This window comes from Physeter macrocephalus, chromosome 11 (assembly GCF_002837175.3).
Source record: "Physeter macrocephalus isolate SW-GA chromosome 11, ASM283717v5, whole genome shotgun sequence".
Lineage (NCBI taxonomy): Eukaryota > Metazoa > Chordata > Mammalia > Artiodactyla > Physeteridae > Physeter > Physeter macrocephalus.
Genome location: NC_041224.1, coordinates 35,022,749 through 35,039,553, shown reverse-complemented (window position 1 = coordinate 35,039,553; position 16,805 = coordinate 35,022,749). Strand labels below are relative to the sequence as shown.

Genomic DNA, 16,805 nt, shown 5'->3' with positions numbered 1-16,805 from the left:
CGCGCGACCGGAGCCTGTGCTCCGCAACGGGAGGGGCCCCAGCAGAGAGAGGCCCGCCTACCACAAAAAAAAAAAAAAAAAAAAAAAAGAGTAGGCCCTGCTCGCCACAACTAGAGAAAAGCCTGTGCACAGCAACAAACACCCAATGCAGCCAAAAATATAAATAAGTAAATAAATAAATAAATTTATTAAAAAAGAAAATGAAAAAGCAAGCCTCAGACTGGGAGAAAATATTTAATACATATACCTTTCAAAGGACTTGCAGCTAAATATATAAACAACTCTTACAATTTCATAAGACAACTCAATTTTCTAAATGGGGAAAAAATGTTTGGACAGACAGTCCATAAAATAAAGTATACAAGTTGCCAATAAGTACCAGGAAATATGCTTAACATTGTGCAAATTAAGCACATGCAAGTCAAACCCACAATGAGATGCTACTACGTGTCCACTAATAGGCTAAAATTTAAAGGCTGACAACATCAAGTGTTGATGAGAGTGCAGAACAATTAGAACGTTTGTATGTTGCTGGTGGGGAAATAAAATGGTGTAGACACTTTAGAAATCAATTTGTCAGTTTCCTATAAAGTTAAACTGTGAGACCAGAGGAGGAGTTGGGATATCACAGCACATTACCTTAGCCGTGCTCTCCTCTTGTTCTCTGAAGACCCTCGTTTCTCCAATTTCCAAGTCTTCTGGAAGCTGCCTTCCAAAGAGAGTGGCTGTGAGGAAATCACCTTTCGAGAAAGCTCAAAGCTGGAAGCAGGACTTTTCTTTGCTCATGGACTTGTGTAAATTACTCCTGAGCAGTGACTCAAGCCATGAAGGCTGAAAGATCTGTGTTCTGTGGAGTCCAGGGCCTTGGCTGGTCCAGGTGGGACCTGGTGAGCAAGACATGGGATGTGTTTGTCTGGGTCCTTCCTGCCCATCCTTCCCACCTGTGCCCTCCACTTGCAGCTTCTCCTATGGTGTCTGCTTTTGATTCTTCCAATGAGTATATGGTACTGTTTTCTATAGTGGTAAAATACACATACCATAAAGTTTGCCACCTTAACCTTTTTTTTTGTAATATTTATTTATTTATTTTGGCTGCACCAGATCTTAGTTGTGGCACACGAGATCTTCGTTGCAGCATGCGGGATCTGTAGTTGTGGCATGCAGACTTCCTAGTTGTGGCATGTGGACATCTTAGTTGCAGCATGCGAACTCTCAGTTGCAGCATGTGGGACCTAGTTCCCCGACCAGGGGTCGAACCTGGGCCCCCTGCTGGAGTCATACCCACTGGACCACCAGGGAAGTCCCATATTAATCATTTTAAGTGCACAGTTCAATGGCATTAAGTACATCACTGCCATCCATCTACAGAACTTTCTCATCTTCCCAGACAAACTCTGTCCCCATTAAACACTAACTCACCATTGCCCCTTCCCTTGGCCCCTGTCACCCACCATCCTACTTTCTATCCTTATGGATTTGCCCTAGATATCTCATAGAAGTGGAATTATACAGTATTTATCTTTTGTGACTGGCTTATTTCACTTAGAATAAAGCCTCAAGATTCATCCATATTGCAGCCTTTTAAGGCTGAATAATATTCCCTGTATGGATGGGCCACATTCTGTCTACTCCTTCATCCGTCAATGGATACTTGGGATGTGTTTCTTTTTGAATCAAGAAAAACATTAAGTGTTGAAAACAACATTAATCTCATCTCTCAGAAATTCCTTTAGCTCTGATGGCATCAAGCATTGAGCTCTGAAATGCTTCCGATTCTTGCCTCGGTGCTGGGAAGCTTGAGATGACACCTGGAGAGCTTTCTCTCTGTGTGTCTGCTCTTACTAACATGCAGCTCTGGAAAAGGGTCTTCACTCTCTTTCACATGTGCGTGAGTGTGTGCTGTGTGTGTGTCTCCATCACAGACACACAAGCCAGGGCTCGGTGTTACAACGTCCTCGGCCAGGGTGAAAACACAGGCCTCTCGTCCAAAAGAGAGAGCTACATTTAAAGCCTTTTCTTTCTTCCAAGGTTGTTCTCTTGACTTATTATATTTTTTATTTGCTATTCATCATTGTTCTAAGAAAATCTAAGAATTTCAATTATTAGCATGAATTTTACTATTCATCTTTATGTTGTGCAATACAGTTTTAAATGCAAACGTCAGAGCATTTAACTTGTATGCAGAATCACTGAAATGACACAATTCTGTTTGTTGGCTCGACCCTGGACAATGCCTCCATCCACCAGCAGAGACAAAACATGCCAGGCGGGGGAGGGCTGGAAGGAGAAAAGAGCCCCTGCCCACGGCAGACGGCAACACCAAGGGTCAGTGTGACCCAGCTCCAGCCAGGCCCAGGCGCTAGCAGGCTGGGCCGGGGAGGATGCAGGAAGGGGGCAGAGGGGCAGGTGGCTCCAGGCCCTGCACACACAAGCACAGGTCAGAAGACAGTGTCATTGCAAAGCTGGAGACACAGTCCCCAGCCCAGGCAGCCAGTATCCATCAGCCGTCCAGCCCTCACACAGACGGCTCCTCCCAAGGGATGAATAGCTCACCTGGGGCCTCTGCCCAGCAGCAGGAGTCACGCCCTTGACCCTCCAGCTAACACCCGGGCCTCTCCCAGGCCTCACCCAGACCCCTTTGGAGTCCCCAGGGGCTGGTCAGCTTGGCCAGGTGGGGTCAAGATGAGAACTCAGGGAGGAGCCCCAGTGGACAGAGCATGCAGGGCGCCAGGACACCCACCATCAGCCCCCTCCTCTGCCCAGTGTTAGACTAAAGGAAGCCTTCATCGTCATCTACAGGAAGGTGCAGGTGCCGAGCGAGAGCTTCTATCAGTTACAGCTCTGGCCCGGGTCCCGTCCAAGTTCCCTTCCCTTCCCTGGTGAACCCCATACGTGTCCTGTGCTTCATGCATTTCTCCTCTGCCTCTTTCCAAAAAAGGATTTGAGGCAGCTGCTTGCCCTGGGTATCTGGAACCACCCCCAGAAGCATCTTTCCACTAGAAGTTTAACTGGTATTCTCTCTTGAATTTCCTGCAAAAAGGAAATTACTTTCTGTACAATGTGGATACTGGTAAAATCTCTGATTTCATCATTAGCTTTAAAAACCGTAACTAACAGTACGGTAGACTCTGGTGAAATCAACCTGGTGGTTCAGAGAGGACATCCCACATCCAACACTTTTCCTATTTTTACACCCAGAAATTCATTTTGGCTTTGATTCCCTCTTTTCATCTTTATGGATTTTAAATTTCACACTGTAGCAGCGTTCGTCTGTACACGCAATGAGATATTGGACAAACTTTGAAACTCTGACCTGAGCAATCTCGGCATGTCAGCCCCTCCCAGTGCTTCCAGGGAGATTCAGAGGGCCATGTGCTCTTGGTAACCACCCAACTGCAAAGCTCACAGCACCCCCAAATAAACGGAAAGTTCTCTTCCCTGCCTTGCTGTAGCCCCACTTGGTGGGCTCTCTGAAGGGCCATTTCACACCTCCTGGGCTCTTCCCCTTAAGAGGCAGAGCAAATCACAGCCCTGCCAGGCTTTCCTAGGGTCTCCACTGTACTGGTTGTTTTGGGAAACAAACAGGAGAGGGTAGAGGAATGTTGGCTGGGTGGCCTCTAAAGGCCCCTGGCTGAGTGGCAGACAGAGGAAAGTGCACTTGTTCAAAAAGCGCATTAGTGACAGAAAGGGTGAAAAGGCAGATTCAAGATCCTGAGGGGCAGGTACCGACCTGGGCCCGGCACCACACTGCCCAGCGATTGTCAGATGTGGACAATGGCATTGTTGGCAAGGTAACTTGGGGCAAACTGGGGTGAATTGGGGACTTTGGTGGCATGATATGGAGCTTGGCAAAAAAAAAAATACACTGCATTTTCTTTGTAATTATGTAGACGTGACAAGAAAAACTATTGACTTTGCATAAAACTTCCAAATGAAATCGTTTCAAAAAACCTTGTAAAACTTGATTTAGAAAAACATAACCTCCTCACAGCAGGATTTAGCCTCGAAACAGCCACAGGTAAGTCCTTACCGAGACCTTCTAACGATGCACTCTTCCAAGTCTTGACACCCGCTTGCAGTGAGATGCACAAGGAGAATTTCGAGCCAATTTTGTAACCACCTAAAAGTCAAACGTTGGAATTTCATCTAAGATTTTGGTACCTCCCTTCCTTTCCCTGTAACATGGGCATCTTTTAAAATTTTATTTAAAAAAATGTTACTGTAATAAGAGCACTTAACACAAGATCTGTCCTTTTAGATTTTAGGTGCCAACCCTGGGCTGTTACACGTGTTGTACAGCCTGTGGGGGACTGGAGCCCTGGACACTGGGGCTGGCAATGCAAATGGTTGGCATTTCTTATCATCTGAATGGATCTGGAAACCAATCAAACTCCCTCGACGTGGAAGGCCCCCTCTACTATGTGCGGGTGCATTTTAAACAGTCCCCGGAGGCTGGCGGAGATGGTGGGAGGGCAGGTGTGGAAGGAGAAAAGGTGGAGAAATGGGGGCGGGGCTGCCCCAGGACCTTGGCCGCCCGTCCCCACAGGACACAAGTCTCCTGGCAGTGCCACAGGCCCTCGGCCACTCGGGGTGTGCTCTGCCCAGGTGCCAGGGACCGGTAGCCCTGTGGCTCTGCTGCAGACAGGAGGACCAACTGTCACTCTGGTACCCGCCGCCCACAGGGCCAGGGCCCCCCAGACGCCACCCATCAGTGCAGGCGAAGCCGTGTGAGGCTCTGGCCTCGGGTGCTGGCGTTTCCCACCAGGCACGTGGGCGGGGGAGGACGTGCTGGGGGGCTGGGCGCGGGGGAGCAGAGACGGAGCCCCAGGGCCGCGGCCGCATTGTGGGAGAGGAGAGGGAGGGTGTGACAGACTGGGACCCGGACTCGGGGGACGCCAGGACTGAAGAAAGCACCGCAAAAGACAGGTGAGGGCTTCCCTGGTGGCGCAGTGGTTGAGAGTCCGCCTGCCGATGCAGGGGACGCGGGTTCGTGCCCCGGTCCGGGAAGATCCCACGTGCCGCGGAGCAGCTGGGCCCGTGAGCCATGGCCACTGAGCCTGCGCGTCCGGAGCCTGTGCTCCGCAACGGGAGAGGCCACAACAGTGAGAGGCCCGCGTACGGCAAAAAAAAAAAAAAAAAAAAAAAAGAAAGGTGAGACAGGCTCACACAGACACGCAAAAAAGACAACATGAACTGTCTCAACAATAATTTTTATATTGATTTCATGTTGAAACAATATAACGGATATGATGTTTAACTAAAATATTTTATTAATTTTACCTGTTTTTTACTTCCTAAATGTGACCACTAGGGAACTTTAAATGTCCGGAGGGCAAGCGTCCGGTTCCCATTGCACACGCCAGACTGCCTGGCCGGCCACCCGTTGATTAAAGGCTGCCATCGCCTGGGCAGCCCTGGGCCCCGTGCCAGGCGTTCAGGTGACTGTGTCGGAGCCAGGTGACACGAGAACACCCCCTGGGACCTGTCAGGGCAGAAATGGAGGCGGGGTCAGCCTGCTCGGGTGACACAATCTCGGAAAAGATCCTGAATCTGAAGAGATTTAATTTCAAGGGACACAGGCAAGTCTCAGCACTGAGCCAACCCCAGACAGCACGGGTGTGGGTGACGGAGGAGACGTGGCTCCTGGCGATGGGCAAGAAGCTGGGGGTCTTATTGTGAGGGGAGGGGAGGGTCGTTTTGACCAGAGTCCAATCACCTTGGCAGTAGCTGAAATATATTTGCTGTTCGTTCCCTCATTCGACCACCAGGTGCTGGACCCCTGCCTGCACCCAGGGGTCAGGAGTGATGGGCTGGTCTGGCATGCGGGCAAGGACACAACCCATGGGAGAGGCCAGGAGAGTGGAGCTGGAGGGGACAGAGAGGGATGAGGAGTCGGAGGGTGGCTTCTGAAGTGGGACCAACCGGGGCCTGGGGTGTGCTGGGGCTGAGGGGGCAGGGGCTGGGTGCTAGGTGTCAGGAATCTTCTAGAAGGCGCTGGGAACTTTGGGTTTGATCAAAGTGTTATGGGTGAGTTGGTGGATTCACACTCTCCGGCGACCCTGGGGACACGAGCCTTGAAGCGGAGTGTTGAGAAGGGGCTGGATTTGGGCAAAGCCACAGGAGGAGGCCAGCCACCAGTCAGAGCATCACACTGGGGCCTTCTCTGCAGAACTAGGGACACGGAACTGTCTTCAAGCGCAGGAGACAGACTGGAAGGGAGCTCCCGGGGAGGGGACACCCTTGCTCTTCAGTGAAGGAGCTGCTGGGCGGTGGGCTGAGCAGGTGGACGTCAGGTCGGCTCAGAGCGACCCTCCTGACCCCAAGAGTCAGTGTTTCTGAGAACAGGGAGGCAGATGGAGGCTAAGAGCAGGGCCGGGCAAGTTCTCCAGGTGGCACCGAGGGGCCTGCATCCCCATGAACAGCTGGCACCTTGCACTTCAGTCCCTCTGACCTCAGAGTGCTGGTCCCTGCCCCAGAGGAGGAGAGGGGAGGAAGAGGGGAGGAAGAGGGGAGGGGAGGGGAGGGGGAGGAGGGGAGGGGGAAGAGAGGGAGAGAGAAAGAGGGAGAGGGGAGAGTCAGGATGGAAGCTGAAATCTCTTTATAACCCGATCTGGGAAGTCGTACACTCTTAGTGTTGCCGTATTCTATGTGTTAGAAGCAAATCACTAAGTACAGCCCACACCCATCAGGAAGGGAACTGAGGGAGAAATGCCAAAGGATTTGTGGACATATTTCTAAAGCTCCGCCCCCCAACCCCGCCCCAATTCATTTCTTCTTCACAGTCCTAGGTCAGGCTCCTGTCACTCCTCACCAGTGTTTGTTCTTAAGATGAAGACCATGATCCTTAATAAGGTCTACCTGGCCCATGTCTTTGTTTCTGTGCTGCCATTTAACTGGGAGGGGAGGAGGAGGGGAGGGGAGGGGACAGAAGGGGAACCAGCCCAGACCCGGCCAGCCTGCCTCAAACTTCACTGTGCTGGCCCATCCCTACGAGACCTAGCCCAGGTGGTGGTGGACCAGCTGGTCGTGGGGCCTGAGAGTCTGCATTTCCGACCCCTCCCACCGCCCCAGGCAATGCCTGTGCTGCAGAATGGGTCAAACTGAGCAGAACAACGTGACCTGGACTCTGTGTCATCCAGCAGCTGGAGGGGAGGCCTAGAGAGTGGCTGTGAAGAGCGAGGAGGCTGAACATTGTGCATGATCTTTTTAGAGTAGTAGTATTTTTCTCCTCAGGATGCTTTGTGCAAACCCCAGGGTGCCCTCACAAATCTGGCTCTGACAGGAGGTTTGGAGTGGCCTTTCTAAATGTTTACCTGGGGCCCAAATCTGAATCCATGCGCTGCTTGGGAGGATGGCAGGAGTGGGCCAGTGATGGCCGAGCACTTTCAGGAGGACTCGCGTCTCATCCCTGTGTGGTTTTCCCAAATCACTGACCCTAATCCACAGGCAGGAAGGACTCCCACATAAGCAAAGTTAACAGTGAGCTCAGAGCTCACGCGGAGCTTTGTGGCAGCTGGATTGCAAAGATGTCCCCGATGGACGTGCCCCAACTGGTCCCTCCCCTTGACACTGGGCCAGCCCTCTGAGGCCAGCAGAAGACAATGGAAACTTCCAGATGGCTTGGAAGCCCTGCAGCTACCATCCTGCTCTGGGGAAGGCAGACACCACCCGGAGTCGGCCTGCCCCAGGCAGGGAGGAAACCCAGGCTGGCTGCGTGGAGGCAGTGTGGACACAGGGGGACCCCGGCACAGGTGACACGGAGAAGATGGAGGGACCCAGCAGACAGCTGGCCCCAAGGGCCAAGCTACCCCGGCCAAGACACCTCTGCTCTGCCTGCATTCTTGACCCACAGAATCACGGGACTAGAACGAGATTTGAAGGTGGATGTGTTGCCATGACTGGTGATCAAAGCAAGTCTGATGGTGATGAATAAGCAGTAACTAGTCACACAAGCAAATGTAAAAGGTGATGGCACTAATCATGTGAAAGAGCAGAAGACGGCTCTCTCAGCACAGGAAGTAGAGGTTTCCCCAGTCAGAGAAGTCAAGGAAGGCTTCCTGAAAGAAGCAGCATTTGAGATGAAATCCAAAACCAGCAAAGAGGGTTGCAAGTGGAGGAAACAGCAGGTGGAAAGGCTCTGAGGTCAGAGAGCTCCATAAGCCCAGATGCAGAGGGCAAAGAGAGGGGGCTGTTGTCTGAGGTGGAGCCGAGAGGGGGGTGGTGCTCTGGGAGGCCCTCAGGGCGCTAAACAGGGAGGTGACAGCATCAGCTTTGGTGGGAGTGGGGGGGGGCCTCAGATCTTAGCAGCTGGTGGGGCCTCTTGGGACAAGAGCTGCTGAAGTGAAACCCACACACAGCAGTTCCTGGGCCCATAAGCCCCCTCCCCAACCCCCTGGGGCAAGACACGTCCCCTGGGCTTGCGGTCAGTCGGTGGGTTGGTCGGTGTAAAGGAGGGTGGCTCGTGGGACACTCCCCTCTCCATTGCCCTGCCAGTGCCACCCCTACACGCCGTGACCCCCGCACCCCAGAGGCTGTCGTGTCAGCAACCCCCCGCCCCACCCAATGCCGTGACAGCTCCCTACCTGCAGTGCAACCACAGGACAGTCTCCAGAGCAGTGGCGTCTCCTCCACCCAACCTGGAGCCCGTCAGGTCTGTGAGGGCTGGCGTTGGAGGCGGGCTTAGAGGCAGCGGGTGAGGCTTTAATTTCCCTCCCACCTGTGTCTGCTCCCGCCCACCTGCAACCAGGGCCTGGTGAGGCTTCCGGGAGAGAACCCAGGGGAGCCTGACGAGGCCCACCTGGCTTGGGCCTCAGGAGGGGCGGCCGGGCCATGGCGAGGCCCCTGGGTGGCCGGGGGGTGGGGTGGGGGGTGTCCAGGGGCTGCGAGGGAGGCGAGCAGCTCACAGTCCCTCACAGGATGTGCTAGAGGGGGCGATGCTGCAGGACGTTCCCCAAACCTCCCTGACCCTGATCCTGACCTGGGGGCTCACGGGAGACCCAGCGCTCACCTCGGGAGGCCACCCCACGAGCCGGGCCGGGGCCCCGGGGCCCTACTTCCTGCACATGAGCCCTGCCTCCTCCCTGACAGCTCAGCCGCTGGAGAGGAAGCCGCTCCACAGCTTCTGGGAGGGCGGCCCATGGCCCCAGCTCCAGGTGCCCTGGGCTCCATTCGGCCTGTAGGGCCAGGCCCAGGAGCCGCAGAGCAGAGAGCTTCCAGGAGATTCTAATGCGTCCTCAGTGGGAAGCCCTGGTCTGAAACCAGCTTTCTGCCTTCAAGCTAATTCCAAGGCAGCTGCTGTAAATCCACACCCAGCCGAGGACTCCTTCCCTGAAGCTAGAAAGGCTTGCCCTGTTCTCTGAGGACAAAGCCCAGAGTCCGCAGAGCCCCGCCCTGGGGCAGGCTGCCGGCAGCCCTGCGGAGACGGCTCGCTCTCCTGGGTTATTGATAAGTCAGGTGCAGACCCCCGGCTAAGCCCTCAGCAGCTCCTCTCCAGGGCCTGGCAGGTGGCCAGGGAAACACTCAGGCCGTGGCCACCATTTCCAGGGAGGCTGGAAGCTGGGAGCACTTTGTCCTCGTGGAAGGCGGGTGCCCCGTGGAGCCCGCCCCCCCAGCATCCTCGGGCAGACCTGCGGCCAGAAGGTTTCAGAGACGTGCTTCCCCCCCTTCACCATCCTGCTGACGTTTGTCCTCCTTATCCTGCAGTGGTGGGCCCTTGAAATTTGCCAAGTGTGTTGAGAAGACTTGTCAGCTCACCCTCTTGTTGCCTCGATGGGAAAAGGAGGACCGTCTGACATCAGGCTCTTGAGACGGCTGAAAGGCACAGGCTGGATGCCTTGTGGCCACCTGGGTCCCACCTGCTGGCCAGCATGCCCCTCTGATCACCCAAGACCCAGCCCAGCTTTCCTGGACTGTAGGAGGGACTCGTGTGTGGAGGTGGAGGTAATATCCCAGATTCCTCTTCCAGGGACCCCAGGCCTGCCCATGACTGTCCAGAGGCTGGACAAGGCTCCCGGGCTCTGCTGTCCCCCTCCCCATCTCCCCGACTGGCTCTTCTGTGACCACCTCCCAAATAAACTACGGGCCCCCAAACACCGGCCTCAGCTCTTCGGGGAAGCCCCAGCCCGAGTCATGTGCATATGGGCTCCCAACAGAAGTGGGTTATTTCAAGTCCCCCTAGCTCCCCGCCCCACCCCAGGCCTGGGAAGCAGGGAGGGCCAGCAGCGGGGAAATGGGGTTAATCAGGGATCCACATGTGGGCTGAGGCCTGGGGGATGGGAGGGTCTTCACCTTAATGTGGGCTGAGGCCTGGGGGATGGGAGGGTCTTCACCTTAAGTAGACTTTTTCGGGAAGCTGTGACTCTGTTGTCCGAATGCCGTGGGGAGAAAAGACAAGAGAGCAAATGAGAGTCAAGCTGGAAACCAGAACCTAAGCATGTTTTGTTTTGGACCCAGGATTTGCCCTCTCTCTGCATCCGTCCCGACACATCACAGCCCCTGTGGCCAGGAGCACCTCCTGCAGATGCCGGCCCGCTGTCACCCCCTCTGGGGGAAGGTTGCCTTCTACCTGGGAGAAGTGAAGGGATCCCAACCCTCCTGGGGGCAGGGACACCCTGTTGCACACTCAGATCTGTGGTGAGGTTTCCTCTGCCCTCACCTGGTGGGAACCAGCCCAGACTTGGCATCGGACTCCTGAGTTGGGTCAAAAGACCCTCCCAATCCCCGTGCGGGGAGGATGAGTCATTCCTTCCTCCACGGCAAATGCCTCCTAACCACTGAGTCAGTGCTCGGAAATGCCGTTTTTAGAGCCTCACTGAGGGCTCAGTGCCAGTGAATCAGAATTTCCACTATTGAAATAGAATTTGCAGAAGCGCTATTTCCCAGCAGGCAGAGCAGGAAGGGAAGGAGCCCACGCGATGAATGAAGACTCCCACACAGGCCCTGGGACCCAGCCTCTTCCAAGGGGGTCAGGCCCTGTGGCCCTGCAACTAGATCCAGCACATGGAAGGAGGGTCCACACGGGGACGGGACCCAGGTCTCCACAGAGGGTCCACATGGGGATGGGACTCAGGTCTGCAGAGCCCGGTTTGAGCTGTGTCTGTGTGCACACTTGTGGGTGACTATTTACCCCAACAACCAAAGTCTTCTGGGTGAGGCCTGGTGAGAACTTGGAGCCAGGCCCTGCTGCCCTGGTCAGAGGGCTGGAGGGGACATGGCACGTCTGCACCTCACACTGCACTCACACGGCTCAAAGTGACACCTGGACTTAGAGGGGTGCTCTCCACAGCGTGAGGCTTGATTTCCCAAGAGAAGTGTTACTGAACTTTGACAGGGTCTCAGTGGGAGTCCCCTCCAGGACACACTAAGGACTGGCCGGGTGTCCCAGGTTGGTCGTGGTGGCCTGGTGACTCAGGGCAATCTCTGGACAAAGGCTTGGCCTCCCGGGGAAATGCCCCATCATGCAGGGGACGGTCAAGGCTGCCCCTGGGGTGATTAATCAGAGTGGGGCCCTGTGGGCACTGGAGACACACACGCCTTGAAGGGGCTCGTACCCCTGGACGACCCCGTCTTTGGCCCAGGAGAGCTCAGAGAAGTGCAGGGCCCTCCCATCCACACTGCCAGGACAAAGCACTGCCGCGCACAGGTCACGCGCTTTTGTGAGCGCCTGAGGGAAGCCACGTGCCAGGCCTGCCAGACTGTGGTGGATGGAGCGGCCTGGCCACAGGCAGCCACTGCCCTGTGCGCCAACCCTGACCACCCCAGTGGACGGACAGCACCCCCTGCCCCGGCTCCGCCCCTCCTGCTAAGGGCAGGTGCACCGCCTGCTCTGTTCTCTGACTGTTGCTTTGCGGGGCTGTGGCCGTGGCTGGGCAGGGAGAGTATTTATCACCATCCTGGGAGTAATGCCAAGGGTCAAGCCCAGGGTCAGAGTCCAGTTGAACAGGCTGCACTTGGAAGTTACACTCAGACAAGAACAAACACAGTAATGGTTGTAGTGGCTATCCACGGCTGTGTAACAAATGGGCCTTGCTCAGCAGCTCAAAGGCACTGACGGTTGTAATCTCAGCGTCTGGCTCCGGCGTCCTGGCGTGGCTTAGCTGGGCATCAGCCAGGGCTGCGAGGTTGAGGGACACCATCCCTCTGTGACCTGATCTTGGAAGTGACATTCCAGCTCATTTCCCACGTTGACTTTCTCCTCAGGATATGGAAGAGTTGTGCTGGGTCCAGCCCATGCCCGGAGCAGGGCCACAGCACAGAACACAGCAGCAGAACTACATTCCCTGGCACCAGCACAGGCTCCTCACGATGCTGAGGGGCCTCACTTCCCCACTCAGATGCTCAGCCAGCATCCTGCTGGCAGGGAAGCCCCCAGATTGAGGAGGGCCAGCCACAGCCTTCCCACTGCAGACAGACAAGTGTGCTGAGCCTGGACGGGAGGATGGGCTGACCAGAGTCGGGTGGAGCAGGTCATGTGGGTGGTACCACCTGGGGTCCCTGTGGGACAGGCAGGAGGGCCCAGAGTGCTGGGTGGAGGTGGGAGGTGGGCTCCCCACCATACCAGGAGCAAGACTGCGGCCCCAGGGAGGGAGCCCCATGTCCCCCAGGCTGCAGGGACAGCTGTAGGGCCCCGGGCCAGGCCCGGGCACCATGGCCAGCACAGCATAGGGGCCCCATTGGGCCCCCCTCCATGGTGGGACAGCACCTTGGGCTGTCACCCTGTCTCACCCATGCTTGTGCAGTCTCAGGGCTTGCAGATGACCATGGGCCATCTGCATCTGCTCAGGCAGGAGCATCTCATGAATGCAAGGTAGGAGGTGCCACCGGGCCTCATGTGGGGGCTGGACCCAGGCCAGACTCCCCGCCCAGCACGTTCCTGAGTCTCTCGTCTCTCTCAGAGAATTGGTCTGTGTGGGAGGTGGGTTGAGGCTGATGGGACATGGCGCAAGAAGGGTGGCTGGGCCTGGGGCTGGGTGGTCCTCGGGGGACAGGTGGTCCTCGTGGGTGCAGCTCCCTGTGCTGAGGTGACGGAGGGGGCTTGCTTCCCCCCTTGCAGGGAGGGGGTGAACTGGAGCCCTCCTCGGTCCTGGTCTCAGCATTTTCATGTGATCTCCTTCAATACTCTCCAAAGACCCTGAAGGTCGGTTCTATTTCCCCCATTCGTCAGGTGAGTAAACTGGGGCTCAGAGATGTTAAGTGACATGCCAAAGGTCACACAGCTATTAAATGATGGAGAACTTGGACCCCGGATGCATCCCCTTGGCCTCCTCGGGCTGCTCGGGAGCTGGCAGGACACCCGTGCCCCAGCACCGGCACTGTCCAGGTCCTTTCCCTTGTAGGAGGGGGACTGATGCATCCAAAGCTGCGCTGTCCCTGCCTCAGCAGAGAAACGCGGCTCGGGGAGTGACTCAGCCTGTGGCTGCGAGCCCTCTGCACCTCGGGCTGTCTGGATGGAGAGAGCCCAGGTAGGGGTCTCGCAGACGGCCCGCAGCACAATGGGGCATTTGGCCTGAACCCACAGAGACAAAGTGGTCTCACTGTGCAGACGAGCCCCAGAGATCCTCCAGGGAGAGGGCCAGACTCCCCGGGGAGCTGTCATTCCAGTGCCCCCTCCCAAAGCAGCTCCACCCAGTGCAGCACCTTCTCCCAAAGCAGCTCCTTGGAGAAATCATTAGACAGTGCAACAAACACGAGTCCCTCACACTTCACCTCCTGTTCTGTCTCACGCACCCAGGCACACAAGCACACACACACATACACATACACACTCGTGCACACACACAGCTTTACCTACAAAGAAAACCATTTGTGCCCATAACTTGCCTGTCGCCTGCTCAGGCTTGCTTTTTACTTCCTCCTCGGGTATTTCTTCGCGGGCTGGCCCTGCTCCGTTGAAAGCCCAGATGGCCGCACTGGCCTCTCCCCGCCCACTACCGCAGCCCCGCTCTGGGTGGAGCCACACCTGGCTGTGGCGGGGAGGGGCACCTCCGTGAGCCGCCTGACCTGTGGTTTTAGACAATCTCAGGGCCAGCAAGACCAGCGGTTCCCAGGGGTGGCCACTGGCCCTGGGCTGCTGGCTCTTGAGAAAAGGCGGGGCCCGGCGGTTGTGAAACACAGCCGCTCCCCAAGGTAAGTGTGAGCCCCCGTGGATAGTGTCTGATACTCACTACCTGTTGAAGTGGTGGTGTTTGGGGCGTACTGAGTAAATAAAATTCATTAAAATCAGCGTAGCCTGGCTCCGAGGCAGTTTATAGCCACATCAATGCCTCGCACTACATTTCTACTGGGGGGGCCGGGCGCAGGCTCCAGAAACAGCTCTCCGACGTGGGATTGGCGGGAGGACTTGCTGCAGCCACTTTGGGTGCGTCTGTGCAGGAAGCGGGGCTCCAGGATGGGGCGGCGTGGCGCCCTCTGGCCTCCCTGCCCGCCCCCTGCCCAGATCCACAGTGGGCGTCAGACACGCTCGGTCAGCCTGTCCCTGCTTCTCAGACGAGAATCAGAGCCGATCGTTGAGGCTGAAAAGAACCTTAGCAGCGCCAAGATGCAGGGGCTGGGCGGTGGGCCAACCCTCTCTCGTGCAGAAAGGGGGAGGCGGCCGCTGCTTCCCTCACGGCCCCCGAAAGCCAGCCCACGGCCCTCCTCGGTCGCCAGGCGCCGAGCACAGATGCCTCCAGAGGGAAGCCGCCCTCAGCCAGAGGTGCGCGGAAGGAGCTGAGTCACGGAGTCACCCAGCACCCCCCCGACCCCCGCGACTCCCAAGGCGCCGGCGCTGCAGAGAGAAGGGCTGCGGCCCAGGGGCGCCGGGAGCAGCCTCTTGCGGCGAGCGAGGGTCCAGCCCCTCCTGCCCGCCCCACGTGACCTCTACACCGCGGCTCGGCTCGGCTCCCCTCCCCTCCGGAGCGCTGCGCCTCCGAGTAGCGTTCCTCTGCGCTTCCAGAGCCACTGCTCCTGCATTTTCATTTGTCAGCTTCTGCTGCAGGATCAGGGGCTGGAATCACCTGCCTTCGCATCCTCGCCGCTCTTGTAGCTCCACTCACCTTGCAACGCTGTGTACACAGCTGTGCTGCTTTCCATCTTTTGGAAGCCAATCCTGAATCATTTCAGGTTGGCAGTAAATCGTTTGACTTATGGAACCAGGCTGTTTTCTTCCCCCAGAGCTAATGCGGGTGTTCAAAAAGCAGAGAACGCAATTATAACACTGCACCAAAGCAGTTATTTTTTAGTATTTCATTGCCGATCTCCTTTCTCCTCCTTCTATATTATGTACTCAGCTGATTAGCTCTAATGAGCACCACAGAGTAACTGGCAAAACATTACAGGAATTCATCACCCATAAATGGGGGAATGACGCTGTCTGTGCTTGGAAGCGGTTGCATTCAGGTGGCGCTCGTCCAGGAAATGCACCTGACGCTTCTGAGCGCACGACCCTGTTGAAACCGGATGGAATGTGCAGGCTCCTCATCCTAACAGCCGCTTGTTTCCCTTCAGCTCCTGCTTTCTCCCAATTATAGAAACCAGAACCCCTCCCAGCTCCGCAAGGACCTGCCGCTGCGGCACCTGCTCCAGGGCGTCCTTTCTGCTGTCAGCGTGGTCAGCCGAGGCTCCCGAGAGCGGCATTCCCAAGTGCACGGGTAGCTCCGAGCCCAGCGCCACGCCCAGCACACGGCTTCCCGTCGAGAGGAGGGCCGTGTCGTCACCGGCCCCCGCCCGCCCTCCCCCTGCACAAGCATCATTTCTGAGTCTCTCCAGAAGGAGGCAGGAGGGTCCCGGTGTGACAGAGCCGCTGGGGTAGTGGGGAGAAGGGGGGAGCCAGCGTGTGCTGCCAGGACGGCCGGCTATGCTGCGTCACAAGCACCCCGGACGCGGCTGTTCTCCCGCTGGCTCACACGGGTGGCACTCCAGGGCAGCTGAGCTCACCTGTCTTACCTCCGAGGCTGCACGTGCACACATGGGCCAAGGAGGACTCTGAGAATCAGGATACAGGTCTTAGACACCCATAAGAGGAAACGTCGCCCAGCTCCCTCATGCTGGTCAAAGGGCGCCGAGGGGGGGGGGGGGGTCTCCCGGGAGCCGGGTGGGGGCGGGGCTGTCCTGGAAGGAGGGCTAGCGGCAGCCACCGGCCCGCCACGCGCACTTTGCGGAGCAGGGATGCCACGGGTCCAGGCCTGGGGACAGCGTGGAAGGAGGATAGAGAGAAGACAGAGGTCAGGGTTTTCCCCACAGAGGACATGCAGAACATCGGGATAGGCTTTGAGTAATCGGGGACACTGTGGGCGCCTTTACAGCAAACGGGCAGTGGATCCTGACCAGGGAAGAGAGCTAATGCCCAGTTCAGAGACACCCATGGAGCCAGAGATGGGGGGACAGAGCTCTCAGCTCCATCCAGGGCCTCTGGGCATTGTGCCGTGTGGTTGAGGTCAGAGGTTGGAGGAACACAGAGGGTGGCACTTAAGAGCTTTTAATTCAAAGCACAGAGTAGAATGCTTCAATGTGAAAACTGAGTTCTCAGGCACTTCCCTGTACAAACTGAGACATAATTACTTTTCATAGATGAAAAAACGTGCAGGTGCCAAGGACCCCAGGTAGAGGGGGGCTCCTTCCCTCCCTGCCCTCCAGCCCCCTCCCCCAAAGCCACCACAGGGCCAGTTTCTGCTGTCCTGCTCCATCTCCCGTGGTGTGGAAGGAAGGAGAGGCTTCCTTTTCTCCCAGTGAGCACAAGACCTTGCTGGGTGCAGAATGTTCTTGTCCACACAGGCCCTCCGCCTGCACCTGCCTGGGCTGGTCTTTGGCCAGCTTCCATCTCCCTGAGC

The 16,805-nt window shown here is 56.6% G+C and overlaps 1 long non-coding RNA gene across 5 annotated transcripts in view; it reads right to left on the bottom strand.

Annotated features, from left to right (window-relative positions):
- LOC114487149 (uncharacterized) overlaps window positions 1-15,714 on the bottom strand; it is a 62,779-nt gene extending 47,065 nt beyond the window's left edge. The window contains exons 1-4 of one of the 5 annotated variants that reach the window (XR_008618522.1): window positions 15,033-15,714; window positions 5,717-5,865; window positions 5,281-5,482; window positions 4,031-4,120 (exon numbers count right to left, since the gene is read on the bottom strand). This is a non-coding gene — a long non-coding RNA (uncharacterized lncRNA). Of the gene's footprint in view, window positions 1-639; window positions 715-4,030; window positions 4,121-5,280; window positions 5,483-5,716; window positions 6,436-8,582; window positions 8,643-15,032 lie in introns of those variants that run through there. The other 4 variants (XR_008618523.1, XR_008618521.1, XR_008618524.1 and 1 more) reach the window with 4 other exon arrangements.
- Window positions 15,715-16,805: the final 1,091 nt, after the last annotated feature.